Source organism: Alnus glutinosa, chromosome 6, assembly GCF_958979055.1.
Source record: "Alnus glutinosa chromosome 6, dhAlnGlut1.1, whole genome shotgun sequence".
NCBI classification, from domain to species: domain Eukaryota; kingdom Viridiplantae; phylum Streptophyta; class Magnoliopsida; order Fagales; family Betulaceae; genus Alnus; species Alnus glutinosa.
Genome location: NC_084891.1, coordinates 12,042,284 through 12,066,500, shown reverse-complemented (window position 1 = coordinate 12,066,500; position 24,217 = coordinate 12,042,284). Strand labels below are relative to the sequence as shown.

The window sequence follows — 24,217 nt, the reverse complement described above, 5'->3', positions numbered from 1 at the left end:
TGGGTTACTTGTAGTAATTCAAGAGTGTGACAACTGAAAAGGTTTTGTGAGTATTAACATCTTGTAATTTGCGGATTCTTCGTTATTGGATTGATTTCCTAGGTTGGCTACCCCTGAGTGGTTTTTCTCTTTAAGTTCAAATAGTTTCCACTTCATCACCAAATATCTGTGTCAATTGCTTTATTGATTTTCATAATTTGGTGATTGTTTGTTTGTAGTTGATTAAATTTTTAATTCTGCATTACATTATCATACCCCTATTCAACCCTCTTCTAAGTGTTTTTTTGGAGTCAGGTTTATATTTTCACTTTGTTTAGTTGCGGCCACACTCCCTTATTTTTCTGCTAGCCACATTTCTCTCTCCCTCTTTTACAAAGAATTTTCGGTCTACCCACTTCTACCTCTCATGGTAGACCGCAAATAGGTACTACTCTTCAAGTTTTCCTTCTTTTTTTTTTCTCTCCTTTTTCTTCTCTCTTTTTTATTTTAGTAGCAACTGGTACCTTCATGTTGTGTTTTTTTTTTTCTTCTTCTTCTTCTTTTCTTTTATTTTCTTTGTACAAAATGCAGTAGGTTCAGGTGTCTTATTTCTTTTCTTTTCCATGCCGTTTCTCTATGCTAGTCGTAGCAAGCCTATCATGGTCTGCTTGTTTTTCTTGTTTCTTTTCTTTTTCCATTCAAGGCTTGTTGCTTTTTTTTTTTCTTTCTTTCTTTTTTTTTTTTTTTTCTGTGACTAGCCGCAGGTCCTAGAGTCAATATTTTTTTTCTTTTCTTTGTCATAAAACAAAGAATCTTTTCCACAAAGAGACATAACAATCTTATTTCGGGTGTTTCAAGCATTCCTTTAAATTGATTAATATCATAGAGCTTTTAATAATTTACTATAAGTATTACATATATGTATAGTTATGAAATACCTAATCACAAAATTATAGTTTCTAACACGTATTAATACTGTCTTTTATTATATGTTAACATGTGTAAACAAATCGTACAAGGGCTGAAATTGATAAGTTAATGCATGCCAAATCAATTTAAACATACCTCGTGAGTCCATTCTCAATAGACTAGCAAGATGAACCCGTAGTTGTGTCAATATGCTCGTCTAGTGGTGAGTTTGATGTAGTAATTTGTTTAAACCTATACTCAGGTGACTATAGATACCAATGATTTTTCTTAACTGCATTCGGAGAGGTAAGCAGATCATCTGGCCTTTCTAAGGTTATTTTATGTCCTGTTATTTGATACACTGTTTTTAGCATTATAGATATGTACATGTGAATGATTATTTTATTATTGTATTGCGAATGCACCTTGCTTTCATAAAGGGTTTCTAAAGTGCTTTTGAAAATGAAAGCTGGTTGTGAAAAATTATATCATTAAGAAAAGATATTCTTCTTGAAAGTTTTTATTGTGAAATAATTTCTAAATATACTCAATTTTTATTTTTTGGAAGGTTTACCAAATTAGGAAAGCATTATTTTTATAAAGTAATAATTATGAGAATTATGAAGATGGAAACCCCTCCTACACATCACCCTAAGGAAATCAAGAGAAGTAAAAGAGATGAAAAATGTTTATAAGATGAGGGCACGTATGGAGGAGATATTTTTGGCCCAAGAGAATTAAATGAAAACATGGCTCAGTACCGACACTGGGAGGGTGGTGCAAACACTGAAGGAGGCTCTGCCAAAAGGTGTTATTCCATCAACAGTCACGCTAACTACACCTTGATTGATTAGCTAACGGGCAAGTCTGCGGCCACAGTCGCTGCCAACAGTGCAACCCTAGTACACGGGGTGTAATAGTGTACATGGGCCCTATTATGAAAACGTTAGTCATAAATAAATATATCTATGTGTTCCGAAGAAGAGGAATCGTTTTATCATAGTTTTATTGGAAATCGTTTCATTTCGAAATTAATTTTTGTCTTTTTTAAATAGTGATAGTGATATGTGTTAAATATAATTTGAAGTGTTACAGGAAATAAATTTTTTAAGAAAAGGATTTTAAAGAAAATGAATTTAACCCAACTATTTTCTGGTTGGGTATTTACTTACTGAGCCTTTCAGCTCATTCAGTTTACCTTTTGTTTTCAAGTGATTCGCAGTTCGATCTAGGAGGCCAGAATGGGGGCGAGGTTAATTATTGAGTTCATCTGAGTTGCATATTATCTTTTAATAAGTGCATTGACACGGTTTTAGGATTATGACTTATTTAATAAAGAATGATAATTATATTTTTTAAACAAACATTTCCGCATTTTATGAAGTTTAAATTTGATGTTTTTATTCTATTTGCATGCATTTAGTATCACATGTAGTAATTGCTCTCGTAAACTTTAGAAATCTTTGTGCCTCTAAGAGAGTAAATTGACAATCCTATACCTTTTCGAGCTGAGAATGTTACACGCCATTTTATTGTGCAGTTATACTGTCTCTTTTTTGGGGAAGGGGGAGGTGATGAAGATGATTATGAAGAAGACAATGATGTAATGCCCTAGTGAAATAAACTAACTGGTAGTTAACTTCATAGTTTGTCTTCTAGCCTTATTTTAAGAAGACCACATGGATCTCATCCTCTCCGAAGAGAGTTTGCAACAGAAGACTTCCATTTAAGGGAATAAATATAGCATTCTAAAATCCACAATGATCACAAGCAGGTCTTCTATGGATTGCTTTACCTTAGGGCTCCTCCCTTAGATAAACTTCAATTGATGAGCACAGCAACAGCACACAACGGCAACGGCTTGAGAGCAAGCGGATCAGCACAACAACTCCTAAAATATACTCTCTAAGCTCTAAAGAATTCAATACCCAATTCCGTAAATAATACATGCCTAAAGGCCTCTATTTATCGGCAACAGAAGATCAAAATCGACTCTGATTTGGTTTTCTCTAGGCATCGTCCAGACGCAAGCTGAGGCCGTCCGGACGGTGAACTGTTCAACCGGCTTTCCATAAAGCACTGATTTTCTTTCCTGAATAAGGCCGCGTCGGAACGATATTGCCGTAGAATCTGGACAATTACACTTTAGCTGAACGCAATTTCCATAATAAGGACTGGCATCCAGACGGTTGCAATTCTTCTCCATGTCTTGTCTTATCAAAGATAGTGTCCAGACAGTGTAGACCTAACATCCGGACGGTTGCAGCTATCTTCCCATATCTGTGTCTACGAAGGAAATCCTTTTAAGTGTCGAACACTGGCGTCCGAGCGGTATTGCCACGTCGTCCGAACGGATGCACTTGAAATGTTGGATTCTTCTGGAACTTTGAAGAGTGTCCAGGCATATTTCTGAAACGTCCCGACGGATGCAATCTTGAACAGTAGACACTGAAGGGCGTCCGTATGCATGACCAGGCCGTCCGAACAGATGCTTGGGATACGATTTCTTCTGACTTGGAAACTGCACAAAATCTTCTTTGAACTTTGAGAAGCACAATTCTGAAACAAAGACTGAAATAAACGGTATCCCTTATCAAATGACAACATTGCATAAAAGTGATTTTGTCAAACAGAATGCAGCCAATCAAAAACTAACAAAGTCCTCATTTGACCATTCTAGGACAAAACTTGACCGGTTATAAATACAGTCTCGGTCCAAAAACAAAAAAAAGTACTCCCCCTTTTTGTCTTAAAATGACAAAGGGTAAACAGAGTAATAAAAAAACCACAAATACTCCCCCTTAAAGTCTCAACAAGACAAGGGTAAACATAGTATAAATAAAATCCAGAGTTTAAAAAGTATTATTGGAAAATGAAATTGACTTCTAAAATAAAGGCAAGTGTGTGCACAAAGTGTTAACAAAAATTAACAATACGAAAAAATAAATAACAAAAGAATTTTTGTTAACGAAGTGGAAACTCAAGATGAGAGAAACCACTCCTGGGCAGCCAAACCCAGGATATCCACTATTCAGAAGACAAGACTAGTTACAAGAAAGTAGCACTCACATACCCCTGATGCAGTGGTCGTACCTTGCACTTCAACGTGTAGCCTAACACGAACGCCTCCCAACCAGGTCTCCTACCTGAAGGGGTCTTCAATGGAATCCTTTACCTTAGGGTCGACCTCTAAGATAGACTTTAGTTTAAGCGTAGCAACAGCACACACAACAACGGCTTTAGAGAGAACAATTCAGCTCAATAACCTCACAAAATAACTCTCTAAGCAATAGTGGAATTCAATAACGAATTCTTGCAATTCTCAAGCACAGGGGCCTCTATTTATAGGCTGAGGGCTCAAATGAGCGTCTGGCTTGATAAAGCTGGGCCCCATCCAGACAGTGGTCATAGGCCATCCGAACAGACAACTGTGCAACTAAAATTCTAAAAATTTCACTGAAGATCTTTCCTGTTTGAGAGCCACATCTGGACGATGAGGCACTGTCGTCCTGACGGTCGCACGTCCGCTGCAAGTAATTTCCTTATAAAGGCTTCACGCATCCGGACCAGGAGGATGGTCGTCCGGACGGGTGATCTGCTGCACGCAATTTCCATATCTGTCATACGCGCGTCTGGACCATGGTAGGCTGGTGTCTGGACGGTTGAGTTTGAATTGCAAACTTGCTTTAAGGAGTAGCGCGTCCAAACAGGAATCCACGTCGTCCGGACGGTTGCAACAATCTTCCCATAATTGATTTTGGAAAGAAAATCTAAAGCTTGATCGAACACTGAGAGTCGTCCGGACGGGTTGCTGAAACGTCCGGACGGATGCAAGCTGTAGCAGTTCGAAGCTTCTCGACACAAAGGAAGGTCCAGACGGGAATCCACGTCGTTCGGACGGATGATGCTTTAGTCTGATGAGCGTCCAAACGGTAAGACATGTCGTTCGGACGGCTAAATCTTTGGACAACTGGGCGTCCGAACTGGATGACACGTCGTCCAGACAGCTGACAAGGAATCGAATTTTATGTCTTGTAATCTGTGCAAAATCTTCTTGAAGTACTCTGAATAGTGGAATCCATGTTAAAATTCATCTTTACAACGAAGTGATTTTGTCCAACAGAATGTGGCTAATTACAAACTAACAATTACAATAATCCAAAAAATAAAAACAATTGCCTCAAAATAAATCCAAAACAACAAACAAATCAATCCTCATCAGGATGTTGGTGCTTGAGACACTCCTGGATATCAAGCTGGCACTGCTCTACTCAAGTGTTGATAGAGCAGACCAACTGCTGAATAGAGCTGATATCTTCCTGAATCGAATTTGTTAGTTTTTGTGTTGGCTGTATTCTGTTGGACAAAATCACTTCTATGTAATGTTGCTGCTTTCACAGGGATGCTGCTTTATCCAGAGTCTACTCTTCAGCTATGTTCTTCGAGAAGATTCTGTGAAGTTTTCAAGGATTTATTTGGGTTCCCTGTCAGCTGTCCGAACGACATGGTATTCCGTCCGGATGCTCATCAGTCAGCAACATCCGTCCGGAAGACGAGATCTTTCCGTCTGGACGCCCATCATTGTCTAGAAGCTTCGAACAGTTCAAGGTTTCATCCGTCCGGACGTAATGGCAAATCGTCCGGACGCTCTTCAGAGTTCGAGAAGATCCAGTGTTCCAGTGCATCCGTTTGGACGACGTGGTTATACCGTCCGGACGCCATTCAGTGTTTGACAAGTATTAGGGTTTCTGCCTCAAGACACAGTTATTGGAAGACGGCTGCTACCGTCCGGATGATGTGAAATCCCGTCCGGATGATGTTCTCTATAAGGCAAGAACGTGCTTACCAAGTTGAACCGTCCGGACATCAGCCTTCATGGTTCGGACAATCAAGCTTCATATATTGAAATTGCATGCACCAGTTCAACCGTCCGGACGTCAGCCTTTCGGTCCGGACGCTCAAAGCCTTTATATGGTAATGACGTGCAGCCGAAGTGCAACCGTCCGGACGATAGGGCATCACCGTCCGGACGCGGCCTTGTATGGAAGCTTTTAGTGCTACTTTGGAAAGGCGGTTGCAGTTGACCGTCCAGACGCTTGGTCAAGCCGTCCAGACAACCTCGGGTATTTTGGTCATAAATATTTACTCAAATATCGGATTGGGACAAAATTGGCTTCATTGGAAAGCTAAGAAAAAGTTATTAATTTGAATGTCCGGATAGCCATTAATAGCATCCAGACGGCCTACGTCCGGAAGGAAAGATTTGCCCGTCCGGACGGCCCTGCAGAAAATTCCAGAATACTTTTCGGACAAGTAAAACTTTGCCGGTCCAGACAGGCCAAGGCTCCCGTCCGGACGCGCGTGCCTCAGACTCCGTTTTTGACTCAAAATAAGGTTTCCTAAGCCTATAAATAATAGGCTCTAGGCATGCTTTCGATATAGAATTCGATGGTGAATTCTCTATAGCTTAGAGAGGGTGTTTAGGGAGATATTGAAGATCTGCTAGCTCTCTAGCTTTGCCAGTGTGTGATTTGATCAGCTGTGAAGTCTATCTTAGGGGTTGGCCCTAAGGTAAAATATTCCATTGAAGACCCCTTAAGGGAGGAGACCTGGTTGGGAAGCGTTCGTGTTGGGTTACACGTCAGAGAGCAAGGTACGACCACTGCATCGGGTATATGTGAGTATTACTATCTTGTATCTAGCTATGTCTTCTGAATAGTGGAATTCCTGGGTTTGGCTGCCCTAGAGTAGTTTTTCTCTTAATTGAGTTTCCACTTCGTCAACAAAATATCTGTCTCTTTTAATTTTGCATTTAATATTTTTTTGCACACTGTTCACACACACTTGTTAAAATTAGAAGTCCTTTTAATTTTTCAATTGGTATTAGAGCAGGTACACTCTATTTAGGATTTATTTCCTGAGTGTGATCCTCATCTCTTGTGACTTCTATTTTTTTATTACACCTTTTATCATGAATTCTTCTCAGTTTTCTAATGAAGATTCTGATATTAAGCTCTTTAAGGTTTTTAATAAATTGAAGAATGCTCAACATTCTAAAGAGCTTATAAAGGTGAAGCAAGAAAAAGAGTCATTGATTGTACAATTGTTTGAATCACATGCTTTGATTGACTCTTTGAGATCTGAAAATACCATGCTGTTTAACATTATTGATACACTAGAGAATAAATTAAAAAAATCTGATGATCTCTTGAAAAATTTCTCAAGTGATAATTTGAAAAGCATGCTTTGTATTCATTCAGATGTTCCTAACAAGTCTAGTTTAATTGTTAATGATTTGAGTGCTTCTACTTCACATGCTTCTGATTCTGAATTAGATTCCACTATTATTAAGCCTGTGATAGTAGACATTGCTTGTTTGGATAATTCTTGCTTGAATAATCATGTGATGCCAAAATCCAAAGACACAGGTACACAAGCTCATGGTAAGTTTGTCCCTACTTGTCATAATTGTGGGAAGATTGGTCATATTAAGCCAAATTGTTATTTGTTGAGATCCCACTGGCCTTGGATTAAGCAGGATGCTTTGAGGAAAACTGAAGCTGAAGATTCTTCCTCATCTAAATATGTCCCTCCTCATAGGAGACATATAGAAGGTAAGGGCAATGTTATTTGTAAGAATGCTAATCATAATTTTGTAGAGAATACAAAGAAGCATTCAAACAAAAGAAGCTTGTCTACCTGCCATCACTGCGGCATCACCAGTCACATCCGATCCAAATGCCCACAACTCCAGAAGTTGAAGGTTCAGAGGAAGCTGCCAACTAGAGCTACATCAGGCACTCTACCTCATATGTCGCTTCAGGCTCCACGGCATCAGCAGCAGTTTGTTCTTGCCTATCAGAGTGGCAAATCAAAGAAGAACAAATCAAGGCACTACAAGAGAAAGCCGCAGAAGCCCATTAGGTACCATGACTATGAAGGGTTTCTGAGCCTGATACAAGGTATGCTAAGGAGAATGGACAACATGGGCAAAACCTGCAAGCTACCGCCACGGGTTAAGCAGGTATGGGTCAGGAAGGATGAGACCATTCACCCCTTGAGGGGGAGTAGACTCACCTAGTAGGTGATGTTTCCCATGCCTAGGATTTTGGTTCCTAAATCCTAGTGCATGTCAGGTATGTTTGCATTGCATTGTTTATCTTGTCATATCTAATTCATGCCTTGCATTCTGTTTGAGGAACCGTTTATTTTGTCCCCATATTTTCTCTTGTTGTCTTGAGAAACATCTACAGATATTTTTGGGGATGACAGTTAAAGCACGTCGGGCTGCTGCTTTTCTGTCTTGGTATTTCTAAACCTCTCTCCACGAGGACAGGTTTGGTTTTACCTTACATGCTGGGATTAGATGTCATTTCCTTTCCTGAGCATGTGTTTGTTGTTTTTCTGTTTATCGGTTTTCAACAAAAAAAAAAAAAAAATTGGGGAGAAGATGCGGAACTTTATTTCTTTCTTTTGATAGCTTTTCAGATATTGCATGTGTTTTTGCCTGATAACTCAATTCATTGTGCATTTATTAAATATGCTTATATATGATTAAGAGTTTATGCATGATATCTGCTAAGTTTTCCTGTTGCATCTTGATGATAGATAGTTACTTTCCTCATGCGATGAAAATCTGCACTTTCTAAGACTCCCCTAAGGTACATCTTTTCCTTCTCTGACTTTTTGTTTCTAGAAATTCTGGATAAGAGAAGAGGTTTTTGATAAGATGGCCAAATTGACAAAATGCTAGTTGAACCTAGAACCTAAAAATTCTGGCATTCTCTCTAGGTTGCAGCATCAAAAGAATCAAGCAGTTACCTTTATGAATTCTGCGCGATATATGTATATTTTCTGCATATGCGCTAAAATATGCCTTGCCCTTCATGTGCAAGTAAAATTTTTCCTTGTCCTTCATGGTACAAGTAAAACAATTAGATGCTGCATCTTAGGGGGAGTGTATTAGATGAGGGTGGCTAGGCCCTAGTAAGATAAGGTTTGACTTTTGGCTGATTTTTCATTGATTTTCTCTCTTGTTTGGAAAATCTGGTTGCTTTTTGTCATATCAGTTGAATTCATACCTTTTGGGAAAAGTCTTCACACACACACACACGCATTGCATGAGTTGAGTAATCTATTTAAAATTTCTATCTGCAGGGAAATTTATGCTTATTGAATACTTAACTCTCATTTATATCTTTGCATATTTTTGCAATGCTATTTGACTGTTTTATCAGTTGATTATACATGCGTGTTCTGAAGCTAACTTTTGAGAAAAATGTTTTTCTGCAAATTTTTCTCCAGTTTCAGATTTTCAGTGTGAAGCATCTGGATGGACCTACTCTTACATTCGGACGAGCGCAGTCTTGCCATATGCTGATCTAGCAGTTGTCATCCTGATGGTTAAGTGACACATCCGGACAGGATCTCTACAGGTTTAAGACTTGCGTCTCTTTTTCTGCCATACACACATCTTTTCATTTTTATTGATTTATCATGGCATGTTGTGTGTTTTTCTTGTGGATTTCTCCCAAGATTTTGGCATTCTTTGCACATCTCTTCTCATCCCATGATCTTCATTGTGTTTTCCATTATTCTTTTAAGTTTTTGTGCTTTTAGAATATTGGAATATTTGTTGGGATATTTTCTTGAGATAGAGTGCATGGAAATTCTATTCTGTCTATGTGTTGGGTGGATATTGTTATATCTGTGCTATTTGGATTGCTATATTTGCTTATGTAATTCATGCGCATCCAAATTGCAAGTTGTCATAATACCACATTCTTTTTGGAACTAAAAAGAACTAATATTTCCTTGTGGTGTTATGTTTGGATAGATTTCTGTTAAATCCTTTTAGGAATACGTTGTCCAGCAACTCTCAGCTCAATATATGACAGATGGATCCTTTGGAAAACTGACAGTGGTTGAAGTCAGATGTTCAAAATTTCCAAAGGTCTTGGGTTTTGAGATGAGTTTTTTCCCTAGCTCATGCAAAGCTTTCCGTAGCATTCCCTCAGATCTGAATCAGTCAAAGGTTCAGTGGTGAATCTCCTCATTATCTTGCAGACCAAATACTTAGAGGATGTCAATCTGCGGATAACCAGTTTCATGCTTTGCAAAATCAAGAGATTGAAGATTTTTCAGTCCATGGTTCCCAGCTTTCGGAGCTAGAAGCCGAAGTAGTACAAATCCATCCTTTACGGATTTCTCTCCGATACTTGATCAGCAGGATTTGGTACTTGGAGGATTTCTTTTCCTCTCTTTTGAGCCGCTTGCAGACTTTTCTCTATTTTCCTATTGTTTTGGATTTTTGAAATTTTATGTTTGTGGATATTATTACTCTATTTACCCTGGTCCTTCTCAAATCGTTAACGGGAGTAATTGTTGTGTGGTTTTTCTCATTACTCTGTTTTACCCTTTGTCCCTTTGTGACAAAAAGGGGGACTAATTTTTTATTTGGACCAGGATTGTATTTTTAATCGGTCATGTGATTTTTGTCCCAGAATGGCCAAAGGGGGAGTTTGTTAGTTTTTGTGTTGGCTGCATTCTGTTGGACAAAATCACTTCTATGTAATGTTGCTACTTTTACAGGGATGCTGCTTTATCCAGAGTCTACTCTTTAGCTATGTTCTTCGAGAAGATTCTGTGGAGTTTTCAATGATTTATTTCGGTTCCCTGTCAGCCGTCCGGACGATGTGGTATTCCGTTCGGACTCCCATCAATGTCTAGAAGCTTCGAACAGTTCAAGGTTTCATCCGTCCGGACGTAATGGCAAATCGTCCGGACGCTCTTCAGAGTTCGAAAAGATCCAGTGTTCCAGTGCATCCGTTCGGACGACGCGGTTATATCGTCCGGACGCCATTCAGTGTTTGAAAAGTATTAGGGTTTCTGCCTCAAGACACAGTTATGGGAAGACGGCTGCTACCGTCCGAACGATGTGTGATCCCGTCCGGACGATGTTTTCTATAAGGCAAGAACGTGCATACCAAGTTCAACCGTCCGGACGTCAGCCTTTCGGGTTTGGACGCTCAAAGCCTTTATATGGTAATGACGTGCAGCCGAAGTGCAACCGTTCGGACGATAGGGCATCACCGTCCGGACGGAAAGATTTGCCCATCCGGATGGCCCTGCAGAAAATTCCAGAATACTTTTCGGACAAGTAAAACTTGGCCCGTTCGGACAGCCCAAGGCTCCCGTCCGGACGCTCATGCCTCAAACTCCGTTTTTGACTCAAAATAGGGTTTCCTAAGCCTATAAATAAGAGGCTCTAGGCATGCTTTCAATATAGAATTCGGTGGTGAATTCTCTATAGCTTAGAGAGGGTGTTTAGGGAGATATTGAAGATCTTCTAGCTCTCTAGCTTTGCTAGTGTGTGATTTGATCAGCTGTGAAGTCTATCTTAGGGGTTGGCCCTAAGGTAAATGATTCCATTGAATACCCCTTCAGGTAGGAGACCAGGTTGGGAAGCGTTCGTGTTGGGTTACACGTCAGAGAGCAAGGTACGACCACTGCATCAGGTATATTTGAGTGTTACTATCTTGTATCTAGCTATGTCTTCTGAATAGTGGAATTCCTGGGTTTGGCTGCCCCAGAGTGGTTTTTCTCTTAATTGAGTTTCCACTTCGTCAACAAAATATTTGTCTCCTTTAATTCCGCATTTAATATTTTGTTGCACACTATTCACACACACTTGTTAAAATTAGAAGTCCTTTTAATTTTTCATAATTCATTGCAGCCAATGGCAGAGTGTACCCTACATCATACTGGCGAGGAGGAGCAGTCTGAGAGGATGAGGCTCCTGTAGGTATCTCAACCTGGACTGGAGGAGGCTGAGGTGCTTCATCGTGACCTTCGAACCTCAGCCGGGCATTAGACTTCATGAGAGTTTGACTGCCAAAGGGGTCCTGAATCCACATCACTGACTAGCCAGAGACATCTATCCCAAATTGAATAATGAGCCTTGTGTTCAAGCAAGCAAAAGGGAGCCCGGTAGAGTGCTCGTCTCTCATCTCTAGAATCAGATTGAGGATGTGCTTAAACAAGCAAAAGGGCATCCTCATACATAGGGCATATAAAAACTGGGCCCTCTTTAGAACAAGCTCACTCCTATGTGCTGTGGGCCATAGACTGTGCAGCACAATCTTTGCAAGCAGTCGGTGCGGGAGAGAAAAGGCACCCATCTTGATAAAGGCATGGGCTCGCTCATGGCCCTGTGGATGGGCATGAAAGTACTCTCTGAGCTGCTCTAATGTAGGGGCTCCATGTCCTCTAAGAATGGACTAGTTAAAATGGGCAGGACCAGAACATCAATAAGATCACTAATCACTTGAGGATCAATCTGAAGCATGTGGCCCTGTACATAAGTCTAAAGAATGATCCCCTGGTTCTCATCCTGAACCACCTCCAGGTACCCGTAAAACTCCCTCACCAGCCTGGGATAAACTGTTCAAGCATAGTTGTAAAGATAGCCCCAATGGTTATCCTTGATGATATCAACAATGAAATATAAAGGAGCAACCATCACATCTGCTCAGAGGACATTCCTCTCTGGAACAGCTTGCCGATTCGCCACTTTTGCTAAAAAGATAGCCCAAGCTTCTTGATCCTCTGTCAAACCCTGCACTGAGAGCTATTGGCAGACATAGTTCTGCAAAAGAATATGTAAACAGTTTGCCAAAAAAACTATCACCAATGAAATTAGATTCTTTTAATCTCCAAAAATTTCGACATTACGACAGCAGAAAAATGGACTTCCCACAGATGACAAACACAATAAATATCGCAAAACAGTCCACAAATACGCCAGATTAAATAACCCAATCTCAGCAGTAGATAAATTAATCAATACTATGCAAACTCCATCTCAAACATGTTTCACAAAAGATCCAATATTCTAACAGTTTAGAAAACACTGAAAAGAATATAAAAGAACTTATAAAATACCTGAAATGGAGAGAAAATGCACAAAAGGACAAAAGGAACTGAGAACTCGTGAGAAAACACGACAAAATCCCACCAAAAACGCACCAAAAGACGACAAAAACGAAATGGAAAAAGAAAAAGAAAAAAAAAAAAAGAGGTGCGGTGGCGTGGGAGAAAAAGATGTGATTTTAAAACCTGTAGGGTAACAGTTCGGACGCATTACTTATCTTGTCCGGACGCGCGCTGCCATGTCATCCTTCGACAGAAACACGTGCATCTGGACGTGTCACTTGACTATCCGACTGTTTGAACCACAGCAGCCGTCCGTACGCAAGAGTATACCATTCGGACGCTTCACACTGAAAAGTTGAAACTTGAGGAAAAATTGCAGAAAAATATATTTCCCAAAAATAATTTTAGAACACGCATGTATAATCAACTGATATAGCAGTCAAATAACATTTCAAAAATATGCAAAGACATAATAGAGAGTTAAGAGTTCAATTAGCACAAATTTTCTTGTAGATAAAAATTTTAAATAGATTACTCAACTCATGCAATGTGTGTGTGTGTGAAGACTTTCTCAATAAGGTATGAAGTTTACTGATATGAGTTTAAAGCAACTAAATCTTCTAAACAAGAGAGAAAATCAATGATAGATCAGTCAAAAGTCAAACATTATTTTACTAGGGCCTAGCCACCCTCATCTAATACACTCCCCTTAAGCTGCAACACTTTTCTTTTACTTAGTCCTTTAGTGACCGTCTATTTTCGCAATGATTTGGTCACTGACTATTTCTTTATGGAGAAGTTTAAGAACAGATTTGTAGCACAATAAGCAGTGGATCTTCATATCTATCCATATTTATTGATATTTGAATGCTTTTCATCACTAAGAGTCGCATTGTAGGCATTCCCTTTTCCTTGCTTAAGATTCCCATAGTCGGCCCGTATATGCCCAAAGCTTGAGCATTCAAAACATATGAGGCCTCTTGGGTCTTTCTTCTTAGCTTCTTCAGGCTCAGATTCTTTGGGAGCCTTCTCCAGTCTTTCGAAGAATTTCTTATTGAATTTATCATTCTTCATTAATCTCCCGAAATTTTTGGCCAGCATTGCCACAACATCTTCTTCATTATCAGAGTCTTCTTCAAATAAGACTCTAACCTTTTTCTCGGATGCCTTGAGGGCAATAGTCTTGACCTTCTTGACTAGAGGCAGGGAAAGCTCATAAGTTCGAAGAGATCCCACCAATTTTCATTCTTCATCTCTTTTAGATCCTTACTTTCTTCAATGGTAATTACCTTAATTCTAAAACGCTCAGGCAAAGATCTTAGAATTTTTTGGATGAGTTTTACATCTGAGACAGTCTTCCTAAGACTCACCATTGAGTTTCTCAGGTCGCTCATCTGAGTGTAAAACTCTCTGAATGTCTCATCTTCAAGCATCCTAATCTCTTCAAATCTAGAAATCAACATTTGGAGTTTGGCAGATTTAACAAGTTTTGTGCCCTCATATGTTGTTTCTAAGATTTGCCATGCTTCTTGAGCGATTTCACAGTTCAAAATTTTTGTAAATTTAGACGGTGAAAGAGCTTGACAAAGAGCATAGAGAGCTTTATCGCTAGCAAGTTGTGCATTTCTTGCAGGAATCAGTTCGAGAGTTGCATCCTTTGGTTTAGTCCAACTAGATTCAACAATTTTTCAACAATCAATGGATTTTAAAAAGAAACACATGCGAGCTTTCCAATAGCTATAGTTCCTACCATCAAAGGCATGAACAATATTAAGATTTTGAGACATATTAGAAAAATAGAAGTCAAAGGATTACACTCAAGAAATAAATCTAACCAGAGTGTACCAAGCTCTAATACCAATTGAAAAATAGATGACTTCTAATTTAATCTTGTGTGTGTGCACAATGTGTAACAAGATAATGTAAAAGTGGAATTTAAATGATACAATTATTTTGTTAGTGAAATGGAAACTCAATTAAGAGAAAAATCACTCTGGGGCAGCCAAACCTAAGAAATCCACTATCAGAAGACAAAGCTAGTACATAGACAGTAACACTCACTTACCCGATGCAGCGATTGTATCTAGCACTCTGACACGTAACCCAACGTGAACGCCTCCCAACCAAGTCTCATACTTGAAGGGGTCTTCTATGGATTCTTTTACCTTAGGGCTCCTCCCTAAGATAAACTTCAATTGACGAGCACAACAAAAACACACAACGGCAATGGCTTGAGAGCAAGCGGATCAGCACAACAACTCCTAAAATATACTCTCTAAGCTCTAAAGAATTCAATACCGAATTTTGTAAATAATACATGCCTAGAGGCCTCTATTTATAGGCTACAGAAGATCAAAATAGACTTTGATTCAATTTTCTCTAGGCGGCATCCGGACGCAAGCTGAGGCTGTTCGGATGGTGAACTGTGCAACCGACTTTCCATAAAGTACTGATTTTCTTTCCTGAATAAGTGATGAGTGTCAAATATTGTGTACTTGGACCCCTTGTTTTACATTAGTTAGACCTTTAGCCTTGTTATTTTCTGATGCTTTGGGTAGTTTTTGTGTTTTTTATGTTTTGTAGGTCAATAAGTGAGAGATGGCAAAATTCATGTGGAATTGCTTGGAAAATTTGGAAGTTCTGAAGAACTCGATTGATCGAACTTAAATTCGATCGATCGAATTTTGCCCGAAGTCGATCGATCGAATATTAATCGATCGATCGAAATTTTCCATAACTTACTTTTGCAGAAACGCGCCAGAACACCTAATCAGGAGCTTATCCATGACAAAAAGCAGTTCTCCCTCTGATTTTCGCAGCAGAACATGCTGGTTTCGTGTTCTTGGTTGTCTCTAGCAAGAGAGGAACCCTAGAGGGGGCTACAGGAGTCATTTTACATGGGTTTCTAGCCCTAATTTCCTTCTATAAAAGCCATAGCCATGCCTCCTTGTTGGAGAGTTCAGAGAACAGTAGATAGGTTTTAATTTCATGCATTTTGTAGTGTGTTCTAGTAGCTTTTGTTCTTAGACACTTTCTTTTTGTAAAGCTTTCCTTTTATTTCCATGGTTGTTCTTCATTTTCTTGTGGTGTTCTTAGTCATGGAAGGCTAGTAACCTTAACTAAGGTTGAGGATGAAACCTTTCCATTGATGACACTCACACTCTTGTTATAATACTTGCACATTTGATGATATATCATATTTGTTATTCAAGTTCTATTCATTTAAATGCTTTATCTTTTGCAATGAATGTGGGTGTTGGTAGATATAGGACATTTAATGTGTTTCAACCGATGGATACATTGTTTTATCGGTTTGAATGATGATATCCATTGTGATTTGTTCATTGAATGGATACATTGGATGATTTGATTTCAAATGGGTACTCTTTGTGATTTATCTTTGAGTTGGATTCATTTAATGGTTCTAGAGTATGTGGTTGAGAAACTTGAATGACACCCTAAGCTTAATGTTCTTTGGGTGTTCAAGTGGAAACTAAGAGTGTGAGTTGTTGGATTTGGTTTGGTAGATTCCTTAGCCTTAGTTCCTTTTAATTTGCATATTTCATTCCATCTCTTTTATTTAGTCTTTTGCTCTTGAATCAATCCTCAAACCTTTGGAACTAGGTTAAAATGAGGTTGATTAAACAAGACACCAACATTTGACCATTTCCCTGTGGATTCGACCTCGCACTTGCACACACTATATTGCAAACGATTCGTACGCTTGCAAGTACACATTAAAACACACATCAAGTTTTTGGCGCCGTTGCCGTGGAAATCGGTTCAAAAATTGGTTTTTGTTTGATTGATTTTGTTTTTCTACTAGTTAGATAGATTTTTGTTTCATTTATATGTTGTTTAGCTTCTGTTCTGCATTCTAAGTTCTTTCTTTGTTTTTCCCGGATCTGTTCTGCAGCTTCTGCAACTTACTGGGTGCCCTGAAGAATCGATCGATCAAAAATAAATTCGATCGATCGAGTTTCGTTCGATCAAGTTAGCATCTGCCTAATATAGAGTCGATCGATAGAAAATATATTCGATCGATCAAGTTTTGATCGATCGAAATATACTTCGATTGAACAAATTTCTGCACAGCAGCAGCTCGGAACAAGGTGAGTATCTCCGTTCCAGTACTTCTTTTAGTCCATTTTGTTCATAATTTGTTTCTGTTTAATAGTATTTTGCTGTTTGTTTAATTTTCTTTTAGTTCATTATAATTTAGTTCAAATTCGGTGTAGTTTGTGTTTCATATTACCCTCAATTTGTTTTATTTTGTTCTAACAAAAAAAAAAAAAAAAAGAGTTTATGTTCTATTTTTATTCCTGTTTCTGTTCCTGCACAATTTCAAAGATTCGATCGATCTACTAAAATTTCGATCGATCGAGTTTATATTCGATCGATCGACCTCAACTCAGAAGGCAGCTCCTAGATAAGATCAGTAGCAGAAATTTTTACCAAAAATTCTTTTTGGTCCCAATTTGTAAGTATTCTTATTTTTACTTTTGCTGCTATCTTTGTGTAAGTTGTATGCATTTTTTTTAGTCTTTACCTTTTTATCTTAGTTGTGTTATTTTTCTTTTGATTTAAAAAAAAAAAAAAAAAAAAAAAACATTTTTTGCTAGTGTGGGTCTACTTAGCTATCTAAGGGCAATGACAAGGTGAATTCTGGCAAGGACAGGTTTTGGGATTTAAGTGTGTCCAATGTGACCCCCCTCACCTACCTGGGAACTAGCCTAGATTGTACTTTGGAGAACTTTGTTCCCCATTAGCAAATTCTTTTCTTTATTTTTGTTTGTCTTTTGGTTAAACATTTGTGTATGCTTGGTGTATGCTCGGTAAAAGATCATTGAACCTAGACTTGACATCTTTTTAGATCCAGAAATTGAAAGAATTCTTAGGAGAAGTCTTAGAAATTCTGTTGAGATGGGAGATAACATGCATGCGAATGAGAATGAGAGGAATCGGGGAGAAAACGTCGATCATACTAGGACACTTAGGGATTTGTTTGCACCCGTTGCAACAAATTCTCCTTCATGTATAGTGTTACCCCCAGCCAATGCCACTCACTTTGACCTCAAGCCTCATGTCATCCAACTCCTACCCGCATTCCATAGCTTGGACCTCAAAAATCCTTATAGCCATGTGAAGAAATTCAAAGACATCTGTGCCACCTTCAAATTTCAAAATTTTTCTGAAGAGTCTGTGCATCTTAGGCTTTTTCCTTTCTCACTTCATGATAGAGCCAAGGCATGGTTGGATTCAAACATGCCTGGTTCCATCACTTCTTGGGAGAACTTGCTAAACAAGTTTTACAACAAATTCTTCCCCATGTCCAAAGTCAATGAGTCTAGGAAGGAGATAAGCTCATTTACTCAAGAAGAAAATGAGAATATTTCTGAGAGTTGGGAGAGATTTTAAGATATGCTGATTAAGTGCCCTCCACATGGATACGAGAAGTGGAGACTTGTGCAATTTTTCTATCAAGGATTAACTCAATCCAACTGTAGCATGATCGAGTCGACGAACGGAGGCGCATTTCTGAGTTTGACAGGAGAGGAGGCGTATAGGACCTTAGATCAGTTATCCGACAATTCCCAACAATGGGATTTTTCAAGCTGTCGAGATAAAGCTGCTTGCATTCAGAAGAAGGGAGGCGTCTACGAAGTTAAGGAGGATATAGAATTAAAAATGAAGATAGATGCCCTCACCAAAAAGGTCGAAGCCCTAGTTGTTAGCAAATCCATGAATGCTGCCAATCCATTCCATGTTGACTGCTGTTCCATCTGTGCTAATCCCATGCACTTAGCACAGACTTGCCCATCATTGCCGGCTTTTGTCGAGTCACCAATGGAGCAAGTGAACGCTTTCAACGATTATCGGAAACAATCCAGTGGACCTTTCTCCGAATCATACAATCCAGGGTGGCGGAACCACCCTAACTTTTCTTGGAAGCAGAACCAACCTATGACTCAAGGGGGAGTTCCTCACCAATCCCATACTCAATACCCCCCTAGATTTCATCAGCCGGTTCACCATCAAAACCGTCCATCCCAGCCAGCACCATCATACCAAGCCCCTACTCAAGCCCCTGCCTCTTCTTCACAGTCTTCTTTGGAAGACAATCTTAAGGCTTTCATCCAGCTTACAGGCCAATCCATCAATGAAGTGAAAAATGCTACCATGGTGAACACTCAAGCTATTGCAAAGATGGAGACCCAGATCGGGCAAATTGCTAGTCACCTGGGGGAGAGAGAGAAGGGAAAGCTCCCTAGTCAGCCTGTTCCAAATCCAAAGTTGCAGTTCCATGAGGGAAATTCATCCAATGCAGTGCATGGGCTGGAGCATGTACAAGCCGTTGTCACACTGAGGTCAAGGAAACAAGTGGACAACCAAGTGGTTCACCCTGAGGAGAACCCTGCTGCACAAGAAGGACAAGGAAGTAGGAGCATAGAGAAGAGAGATGCCGAGCCATCTACATTAGCTCCGACCACAGAGACTCCTCCTAGGTCGTTCATACCTAAGGCGCCATTCCCTGATAGACTTCTCGCACCAAAGAAGGGAGGAAAGTTCGAGGACAGTCTGGAGGTGTTCAAACAAGTGCAGATCAACATCCCGTTCTTGGATGCCATCCAGCAAGTGCCGTCTTATGCTAAATTCTTGAAGGATTTGGTAACTGTAAAGCGGAAAACCAATGTCCCAAAAAAGGTTTGTTTGACCGAGCAAGTTAGCTCAATCCTCCAGTGTAGGCTACCTATCAAGTATAAGGACCCCAGATGTCCTACTATTTCCTGCACAATAGGCATCAACCACATTGAAAAGGCGCTGCTTGACCTTGGAGCCAGTGTCAATCTCCTACCCTATTCAGTTTACCTACAATTGGGGTTAGGAGAATTGAAGCCCACCTCCATGACACTGCAGCTGGCTGACCGGTCAGTTAAGATACCACGGGGAATAGTGGAGGATGTTTTGATTAAGGTGGACAAATTTTATTTTCCCGTGGATTTTATAGTGCTTGACACCGAGCCGGTACAAAACGTTGGAGTTTAGATACCATTAATCCTAGGGCGACCATTCTTAGCTACGGCTAACGCCTTGATCAACTGTAGGACGGGGGTAATGAAGATCTCCTTCGGTAATATGACAGTGGAGCTGAACATCTTTGACATCAGGAAGAGGCCGAGGAATGTGATGAGATCGGAAGTGCCTGCTTGATTGAGGAGATCATAGAGGAAGAATCAAGCACCAAAGACCCCCTGGAGGTATGCTTTGCTCAGTTCGGAGAAGATCTGGACTTGGATGAGTTACTTGAGCAAGCAAATGCCATTTTAGAGTTTGCTCCTCTAGAGAGAAAGGAAGAAGAGGAGGTAACAGTACCTGAGCTTCCTAAGAAGGAACTTAAGCCCCTGCCGGACAATCTTAAGTATAAGTTCCTCGGTCCAGCCGACACTCTGCCGGTGATGATAGCTTCGGACCTTCATGTTGCTCAGGAGGAGAAGTTGCTGGACATTTTGAGAGAGCACAAAGAAGCTATAGGCTGGACCATAGAAGATATTAAAGGAATCAGCCCTTCGGTGGTTATGCACAAGATACATCTGGAGGAAGACACTAAACCATCGAGGGAGCCACAGAGAAGGCTCAACCCGACCATGCAGGAAGTCGTCAGAGGAGAAGTAATCAAGTTGTTGGATGCTAGCATCATCTACCCAATCTCTAACAGCAAATGGGTGAGCCCCATTCATGTAGTGCCCAAGCGAGCTGGAGTAACGGTCGTGCAGAACAAGGAAGGTGAGTTGGTCCCAACTCGAGTAAAGTCTGGATGGAGAGTCTACATCGACTACCGCAAGCTGAACACCGCCACCAGGAAAGATCACTTTCCTCTTCCGTTCATTGATCAAACGATGGAGCGGTTGGTCGAGCACGAGTATTACTATTTTTTGGATGGTTATTCTGGATATAACCAGGTCCCTGTGGACCCTGAAGACCAAGAGAAGACGACCTTCACTTGTCCGTTCGGGACGTTCGCCTACCGACGCATGCCCTTTGGCTTATGCAATGCACCCGCTACTTTTCAACGGTGCATGATCAGCATCTTTTCTGACATGGTGGAGCGTTTCCTAGAGGTATTTATGGACGACTTCTCGGTTTTCGGGTCATCTTTTGAGGAGTGTTTGCACCACCTCACGTTAGTCTTGGTGAGGTGTAAAGAGAAGAACCTGGTACTCAATTGGGAGAAGTGTCATTTTATGGTACAGCAAGGAATTGTGCTCGGGCACGTCATCTCTCGTCGGGGGATAGAGGTAGACAAAGCGAAGGTAGACCTGATATCCAACCTTCCACCCCCACGGACGGTAAAAGAGGTTCATCCTTTTCTGGGCCATGCGGGATTTTATCAGCGATTCATCCAAGACTTCAGCAAGATCGCCTGGCCCTTGTGCAAACTGTTGGTGAAGGAGGCCCTTTTAATTTTTGACAAGGACTGCAAGAAGGCATTTGGGGCCTTGAAGGCAATTCTGACGTCCACACCCATCATTCGGCCCCCGAACTGGGGTACACCTTTCGAGATCATATGTGACGCGTCCGATTATGCCGTTGGAGCTGTGTTGGGGCAGCGCATTGACAAACTTCCCCACGTCATTTATTATGAAAGTCGAACTCTGAACGACGCCCAGCTGAATTATTCGACCACTGAGAGGGAGCTGCTGGCAGTCGTATTTGCTCTGGACAAGTTTCGATCCTACCTACTAGGATCGAAAGTCATCATCTACTTGAATCACACGGCATTGAAGTATCTTTTCTCCAAAAAGGATGCTAAATCTCGCCTCATCCGGTGGATTTTGCTCTTACAAGAGTTCGACATTAAGATTCGGGACAAGAAGGGCTCCGAAAACGTGGTGGCTGATCATCTCCCGAGGATTACTATGGACTTCACGGAAGAAGCCGTCCCCATTTCTGAGACCTTCCCCGATGAGCAGTTGATGCATATTGCTTATACTCACTCACCATGGTTTGCTGACATAGTGAACTATCTTGTCACCGGTCAAATGCCTTTGCATTGGGGGCGGCAAGATAAGTCCAAATTCATGTCCGTGGTGAAGAATTTTTTTTGGGACGATACTTACTTGTTCAAGTATTGTCCCGATCAGATCATTAGGAGATGCATTCCCGAGCTTGACCAATCCAGTGTCATCTCCTTCTGTCATGATCATGCCTGTGGAGGCCACTTCAGTGCAAAGAAAACCGTTGCAAAGATTTTGCAGTGCGGTTTTTACTGGCCTACCATCTTTCAAGACGCTCACACTTATTGTGTTTCATGCGAGCGCTGTCAGAAGCTAGGGAGTATTTCACGCCGAAATATGATGCCCCTCAACCCCATTCTTATTGTCGAGATCTTTGATGTGTGGGGCATCGATTTCATGGGACCTTTCCCACTCTCCTTAGGCTATCTGTACATTCTGGTTGCAGTGGACTACGTGTCCAAATGGGTGGAGGCAGTTGCCTGCAAGACCAATGACCACAGAGTTGTGGTCCAGTTTTTAAAAGACACTATATTTGCTCGTTTTGGTACTCCTCGAGCAATTATTAGTGATGGTGGAAAGCATTTCTGCAATTGGGTCTTCGAGCAGCTGATGAAGAAATATTGCATCACGCACAAGGTTGCCACTCCCTATCACCCTCAGACGAGTGGACAAGTGGAGGTTTCAAATAGAGAGATCAAGAGGATTTTAGAGAAGACGGTGAACCCGTCAAGGAAAGATTGGTCTCTCCGGTTGGCATGTCACCTTACCGTATAGTGTACGGGAAAGCATGCCATCTGCTTGTGGAGTTGGAGCACAGAGCCTACTGGGCCATTAAGCAGCTGAATTTCGATCTCACAAAGGCTGGCTCACAGAGGAAGCTCCAACTCAATGAATTGGAAGAGCTGAGGAACGATGCTTATGATTCTGCTAGGATGTACAAAGCACGGATGAAGAAGGTTCACGACCAGAACATATTGAGGTGATTCTTTGAGCCCGGTCAAAAAGTCCTTCTTTACAATTCACGTCTGCATCTGTTTCCAAGGAAGGTCCGATCTCGATGGACAGGCCCTTTCATAGTTCGATCAGTGTTTTCTTATGGGGCTATTGAGATTGAGGATCCAAAAAATGGCAGCACGTTCAAGGTGAACGGGCAACGATTGAAGCCATTTTTGGAGTTACAGAGCTTGGAGGTTGAGACGACCCTTTTAGAGGATCCGAGTTACTTGGAGTGATTGTCGTCAGGATGGAAAGTCCAGCTGAAGACTGAAAACTTAGCGCTTGTGGGAGGCAACCCTCATCATTTTTCCATATCATTTGATTTTATTTCTTGTGTTTTCGTTGTGATTTTCAGGACAGTGTCTGCCGTTCAAGTTTGCCCGAAGTCGATCGATCGAATATTAATCGATTGATCGAAATTTCCCAGAACTTACTTTTGCAGAAGCGCGCCAGAACACCCAATCAGGAGCTTCTCCATGACAAAAAGCAGTTCTCCCTCTGATTTTCGCAGCAGAACACGCTGGTTTCGTGTTCTTGGTTGTCTCTAGCAAGAGAGGAACCCTAGAGGGGGCTACAGGAGTCATTTTACATGGGTTTCTAGCCCTAATTTCCTTCTATAAAAGCCATAGCCATGCCTCCTTGTTTGAGAGTTCAGAGAACAGTAGATAGGTTTTAATTTCGTGCATTTTGTAATGTGTTCTAGTAGCTTTTGTTCTTAGACACTTTCTTTTTGTAAAGCTTTCCTTTTATTTCCATGGTTGTTCTTTATTTTCTTATGGTGTTCTTAGTCATGGAAGGCTAGTAACCTTAACTAAGGTTGAGGATGAAACCTTTCCATTGATGACACTCACACTCTTGTTATAATACTTGCACATTTGATGATATATCACATTTGTTATTCAAGTTCCATTCATTTAAATGCTTTATCTTTTGCAATGAATGTGGGTGTTGGTAGATATAGGACATTTAATGTGTTTCAACCGATGGATACATTGTTTTATCGGTTTGAATGATGATATCCATTGTGATTTGTTCATTGAATGGATACATTGGATGATTTGATTTCAAATGGGTACTCTTTGTGATTTATCTTTGAGTTGGATTCATTTAATGGTTCTAGAGTATGTGGTTGAGAAACTTGAATGACACCCTAAGCTTAATGTTCTTTGGGTGTTCAAGTGGAAACTAAGAGTGTGAGTTGTTGGATTTGGTTTGGTAGATTCCTTAGCCTTAGTTCCTTTTAATTTGCATATTTCATTCCATCTCTTTTATTTAGTCTTTTGCTCTTGAATCAATCCTCAAACCTTTGGAACTAGGTTAAAATGAGGTTGATTAAACAAGACACCAACATTTGACCATTTCCCTGTGGATTCGACCTCGCA

General features: G+C 40.5%; 1 pseudogene; it reads left to right on the top strand.

Annotated features, from left to right (window-relative positions):
* Positions 1-24,217, top strand: part of LOC133871526 (uncharacterized) — an 83,334-nt pseudogene that overhangs the window by 45,359 nt on the left and 13,758 nt on the right.